Raw genomic sequence first — 7,103 nt, forward strand, 5'->3', positions numbered from 1 at the left:
AGTGAGTGTGATGTATTTATTAGGTAACGTGCACGTGAAGATTTATGGTAGATAAGTTTGGCATGTAGCTGACTGAGTAATGAGGAAGTAGTGCACACTCTTATCGGTAACAAACTATACGTGCACTACCGGTAATGTTAAACAGTGGGCCCTGTCAGAATAAGTTTAAATGTGTCACTTTTCTCATTCCTTTCTCTCCATGTCGAGTTCATAGATTTTTGTTACGATCGATATAAATACGGTGGGAAAACGCATTTTTTCATGTCATTCTGTCGATATTTGTGAGAATGTGAAAGTCTGATCCCTGTCGACATCAATTCTTTTCGTTAAAGATACGTTGTCTGACAGCTAAAATGTAATTTTCTGTAATACCCCATACTAAGTGTGCTCAATAAAATTGAGATTGGGGTTGAAATAGGTTACGAATTTTTTTCCATTTCAAAATAAATAAACATTTACTGAAGTAACAAAATCGAACATTAAATTGTACATTTACATGCAATTGCAATGAAAACATTATCACATTAGTAAGTGTCATTACATGCCATTAAATTTCCTCAAATCATCTAAGGGTTCTTTAAAGCACCGTTGGTATTTTTAAAATCGTTTCACTCTGAAGCCAAGATAGTGGGATTAAGAATGTATTACAGCATTGTTCAACTGGCAAAAACAGATAAATATACAAATAGAATTTAAAACAACAGCTATAAAAGACAAGTGATTATTACATAAAAAAAGTAATATCAAAGACATTGGTTATATATACTGTATATGACGAGACATTGGTTATAAATACTGAATATGACGAGACATTGGTTATAAATACTTATATGACGAGATATTGGTTATATACACTGTATATGACGAGACATTGGTTATATATACTGTATATGACGAGACATTGGTTATATATACTTTATATGACGAGACATTGCTTATATATAATGTATATGACGAGATACTGGTTATATATACTACATATGACGAGACGTTGGTTATATATACTGTATATGACGAGATACTGGTTATATATACTGTATATTCCGAGATATTGGTTATATGTACCGTATATGACGAGATATTGGTTATATATACCGTATATGACGAGATATTGGTTATATATACTGTATATGACGAGATATTGGTTATATGTACCGTATATGACGAGATATTGGTTATATGTACCGTATATGACGAGATATTGGTTATATGTACCGTATATGACGAGATATTGGTTATATGTACCATATATTCCGAGATATTGGTTATATGTACCGTATATGACGAGATATTGGTTATATGTACCGTATATGACGAGATATTGGTTATATGTACCGTATATGACGAGATATTGGTTATATGTACCGTATATGACGAGATATTGGTTATATGTACCGTATATGACGAGATATTGGTTATATGTACCGTATATTCCGAGATATTGGTTATATGTACCGTATATGACGAGATATTGGTTATATGTACCGTATATGACGAGATATTGGTTATATGTACCGTATATTCCGAGATATTGGTTATATGTACCGTATATGACGAGACATTGGTTATATATACCGTATATGACGAGACATTGGTTATATACACTGTATATGACGAGACATTGGTTATGTATACAGTATATGAGGAGACATTGGTTGTATACACTGTATATGACGAGACATTGGTTATATACACTGTATATGAGGAGACATTGGTTGTATATACAGTATATGACGAGACATTGGTTATATATACTGTATATGACGAGACATTGGTTATATACACTGTATATGAGGAGACATTGGTTGTATACACTGTATATGACGAGACATTGGTTATATACACTGTATATGAGGAGACATTGGTTGTATATACAGTATATGACGAGACATTGGTTATATATACTGTATATGCCGATACATTGGTTATATATACTGTATATGACTAGATATTGGTTATTTATACTGTATATGACGAGATATTTGTTATATATACACATCTATGAGGAAATCTACCCCTCCGTCGTCGGCTTCGAAACAACGAACACAAGATTTCGTCGTATTTACCACTGCGGAGAAATAATGGAGAACACAGAGATACTAAAGTTAAGGTATAAACAAGAAAATTGCGCCTGAAAGTTGAATGCGCAAGTATCTCGACAAAAAGAATGTTAATGTCACATTTCTACGATACTTCGGAAGACGCTGGAAATGTAGGGCTTCGACACAAGTGAACGTAGTTGATGACCATTATAGTACCCACCGAGATCCTTCCTTCTGGCTGGACGCCGTGTCCATGGCTCCCCAATAACGTTTCCACAACGAACAGGAACAACGACAACAAAATAATGTGTAAAACCCTCAATATAATGTGCTGGAACATAGAAGGTGTAACGGCGGGTATACATACCTCTAAAATGTCCGCAGGGCCACAATATTGATATCTGTGGTCTTTCAGAATTCTGGGTAAAGTAATCTAATCTATCTTTATTAAAAACTTTCACTCATTATGGCTATTCAAGTACATTTTGTATGGTTAAGCCCGTCCATGAGATAGACCCACTTAGCTCTATATGTAATATAAGATGTTTTTTTTTTATTTTGTACAAGTCTAATATAAACGTGCAAGAGATCGTTACAGATAGTCCTCGAATTGTTGGTGCAGAAACTTAATAGTCGGATACTAACTACATTTTTGTATTTTCCGCGTACACACCAGCATCATCTAGGCACCTAGACTTATCTAAAGAAACCTTATAGATAATAGAATCACTTGTTACCATGTACTCGGAGAAAGGAAGGGTCGTCATCATTTGTGATTTAAATGTGGAAACTAGCAGTCCACCTTATACTTTCTTACATAATGAAAGATCAGTCTTATTTGAAATGTTTTTAATGAGAAATAATTTACTCTCTGTAAATGTCCAAACTAATTATAAATGTCCTGAAAACACATTTTGTCCTGTCATTTGTAACTGAACAATGATTGACCATATCATTGTAGAAAGGAGTATGGTTGATTTGATAGAACAGTCCGAAGTCTTTTAAGTCAATACTTAGGAACACCTACCTTTTTGTGTTGTATGAGTATCTCTACGTTCATAGCCAATCAATATATTAGTGAATTTGTGAAGTATAATTGGCATAAGGCAGTAAATATACTGTCGACTTATACCTCATCTCGGTAGCACATCCTCAAAATATCAAGTCGGTCACGAAAATTTATACATATCATGAGGTTCTAAAATCAGTTTTGCTATATGCGTCAAAAAATGTATTCAGAAATGAAATTTTCAAAGACATTAAAAGCCTTATTGGAATGTTGAGTTGACAAGTTTTCATCAAATGATGGACATTAAAATGAGAACTTGGAAAGATAAGGACCAAAATAGAGGTAATGATACTTATTTTTAGAGCATAAGTCATGTAAGAATGATTTTTGAAGAAAACTTAGAAATGCCTTTAACGAGCATATGAGACGTCAGTTTGGAGAAACTGACCAATTATTGTTCTGGCAACATTACAAAAAACAAACAAAAAACAATGAAACCTAGGTTATTATAGACAGTGTTGAAGTATGCAGGTCAGGTTCTACGTGATCCTGAAAGAATTGTAGAGGCACGAAAATTGTAAATCCTGAAAGAATTGTAGAGGCATTAAAATTGTAAATCCTGAAAGAATTGTAGAGGCATGAAAACTAAATCCTTAATGAATTGTAGAGGCATGAAAACTGTAAATCCTGAAAGAATTGTAGAGGCATGAAAATTGTAAATCCTGAAAGAATTGTAGAGGCATGAAAACTAAATCCTTAATGAATTGTAGAGGCATGAAAACTGTAAATCCTGAAAGAATTGTAGAGGCATGAAAATTGTAAATCCTGAAAGAATTGTAGAGGCATGAAAACTAAATCCTTAATGAATTGTAGAGGCATGAAAACTGTAAATCCTGAAAGAATTGTAGAGGCATGAAAACTGTAAATCCTGAAAGAATTGTAGAGGCATGAAAATTGTAAATCCTGAAAGAATTGTAGAGACATGAAAACTAAATCCTTAATGAATTGTAGAGGCATGAAAACTGTAAATCCTGAAAGAATTGTAGAGGCATGAAAACTGTAAATCCTGAAAGAATTGTAGAGGCATGAAAATTGTAAATCCTGAAAGAATTGTAGAGGCATGAAAACTGTAAATCCTGAAAGAATTGTAGAGGCATGAAAACTGTAAATCCTGAAAGAATTGTAGAGACATGAAAATGGTAAATCCTGAAAGAATTGTAGAGGCATGAAAACTGTAAATCCTGAAAGAATTGTAGAGGCATGAAAACTAAATCCTTAATGAATTGTAGAGGCATGAAAACTGTAAATCCTGAAAGAATTGTAGAGGCATGAAAACTGTAAATCCTGAAAGAATTGTAGAGGCATGAAAATTGTAAATCCTGAAAGAATTGTAGAGACATGAAAACTAAATCCTGAAAGAATTGTAGAGGCATGAAAACTGTAAATCCTGAAAGAATTGTAGAGGCATGAAAACTGTAAATCCTGAAAGAATTGTAGAGGCATGAAAATTGTAAATCCTGAAAGAATTGTAGAGGCATGAAAACTGTAAATCCTGAAAGAATTGTAGAGACATGAAAATGGTAAATCCTGAAAGAATTGTAGAGGCATGAAAACTGTAAATCCTGAAAGAATTGTAGAGGCATGAAAACTAAATCCTTAATGAATTGTAGAGGCATGAAAACTGTAAATCCTGAAAGAATTGTAGAGGCATGAAAACTGTAAATCCTGAAAGAATTGTAGAGGCATGAAAATTGTAAATCCTGAAAGAATTGTAGAGACATGAAAACTAAATCCTTAATGAATTGTAGAGGCATGAAAACTGTAAATCCTGAAAGAATTGTAGAGGCATGAAAACTGTAAATCCTGAAAGAATTGTAGAGGCATGAAAATTGTAAATCCTGAAAGAATTGTAGAGGCATGAAAACTGTAAATCCTGAAAGAATTGTAGAGGCATGAAAACTAGATCCTGAAAGAATTGTAGAGGCATGAAAACTAAATCCTTAATGAATTGTAGAGGCATGAAAACTGTAAATCCTGAAAGAATTGTAGAGGCATGAAAATTGTAAATCCTGAAAGAATTGTAGAGGCATGAAAACTGTAAATCCTGAAAGAATTGTAGAGACATGAAAATGGTAAATCCTGAAAGAATTGTAGAGGCATGAAAACTGTAAATCCTGAAAGAATTGTAGAGGCATGAAAACTAAATCCTGAAAGAATTGTAGAGGCATGAAAACTAAATCCTTAATGAATTGTAGAGGCATGAAAACTGTAAATCCTGAAAGAATTGTAGAGGCATGAAAACTGTAAATCCTGAAAGAATTGTAGAGGCATGAAAATTGTAAATCCTGAAAGAATTGTAGAGACATGAAAACTAAATCCTTAATGAATTGTAGAGGCATGAAAATTGTAAATCCTGAAAGAATTGTAGAGGCATGAAAACTAAATCCTTAATGAATTGTAGAGGCATGAAAATTGTAAATCCTGAAAGAATTGTAGAGACATGAAAATGGTAAATCCTGAAAGAATTGTAGAGACATGAAAATGGTAAATCCTGAAAGAATTGTAGAGGCATGAAAACTGTAAATCCTGAAAGAATTGTAGAGGCATGAAAACTGTAAATCCTGAAAGAATTGTAGAGGCATGAAAACTAAATCCTGAAAGAATTGTAGAGGCATGAAAACTAAATCCTTAATGAATTGTAGAGGCATGAAAATTGTAAATCCTTAATGAATTGTAGAGGCATGAAAATTGTAAATCCTGAAAGAATTGTAGAGGCATGAAAATTGTAAATCCTGAAAGAATTGTAGAGGCATGAAAATTGTAAATCCTGAAAGAATTGTAGAGGCATGAAAATTGTAAATCCTGAAAGAATTGTAGAGGCATGAAAATTGTAAATCCTGAAAGAATTGTAGAGGCATGAAAATTGTAAATCCTGAAAGAATTGTAGAGCCATGAAAATTGTAAATCCTGAAAGAATTGTAGAGGCATGAAAATTGTAAATCCTGAAAGAATTGTAGAGGCATGAAAATTGTAAATCCTGAAAGAATTATAGAGGCATGAAAATTGTAAATCCTGAAAGAATTGTAAAGGCTTTTACATTTTAGTAAATTGTTCGATAACGAAGCTAACGTACTGTCCGATGAAGAATTCTTTATTAGGATTCAAGGACAATTATTCAAGATGAAAGTAAGAGCGAAAACCGATGAAGGTATTTTTCTAGAAAAAGAATTCACGTTTAAGGGGTTTTTGAAATGTGTATTACTCTTAAGACAAAAAAAAGTCTGGTTGTCCGGACAGTCTTGTGTATGAACATATTAAATACTGTAACAATTATAATAGTTAAATATATGATTTATTTGCTCCATCTTATTTTTAAGTATGAATATATTCCAAAATTTTGGTACGATAATCACCCTGTATAAAGGTAATCTAAAACCGAAAGACAACACAAATAGAGGTATCGCATTAGTGTTTTTAAAAGAGTTTTAAGACACTGTTGTCTACCCGTCTAAGCCCAATCCTAGAAACATGCACATTCCCAGGCAGGCATCTATCAGGATCTCGTAAAAACTGAGTAGCTTATGTACTTCTTTTAATTGACAAGAAAGTGTCAACTATTACCTAGAAAATGGATCTGATGTGTTTGTGGCTTTTCTAGATAGTAATAAAACTTGCGACTCTGTGTGACAAGAAGGTATAGTTTATAAACTTTACAATACGGTCATTAAAGAGAAAATATGGAATATAATAAAACCATTGTATTATCGATTTATCAGTGATGTTGTGCTTAATGGTTCGAAAGCAGACAAGGTGATTATGAGACGAGGAACCTTACAAGGTGGATCTTTATCCGCGAATCTGTATTTGGTCTTTATTAATGATTTGCTAAATGAAGTTGAATTTAACAGAAAAGGGTCAGTAGTTCCATCCTCACGGGTAAATACCCAGGCAAGCCGGTGATATTTGTCTTGTCAGCAATAACAGTATCTACTCTCTATTTGTCAGTTATACAATAAGAGATGGAGACCTATATTTCCCCCATTAAATCTTAA

This window comes from Ylistrum balloti, unplaced genomic scaffold, assembly GCF_031769215.1.
Source record: "Ylistrum balloti isolate Yb309-2 unplaced genomic scaffold, AGI_CSIRO_Ybal_v1 Utg369920, whole genome shotgun sequence".
Taxonomy (NCBI): Eukaryota; Metazoa; Mollusca; class Bivalvia; order Pectinida; family Pectinidae; genus Ylistrum; species Ylistrum balloti.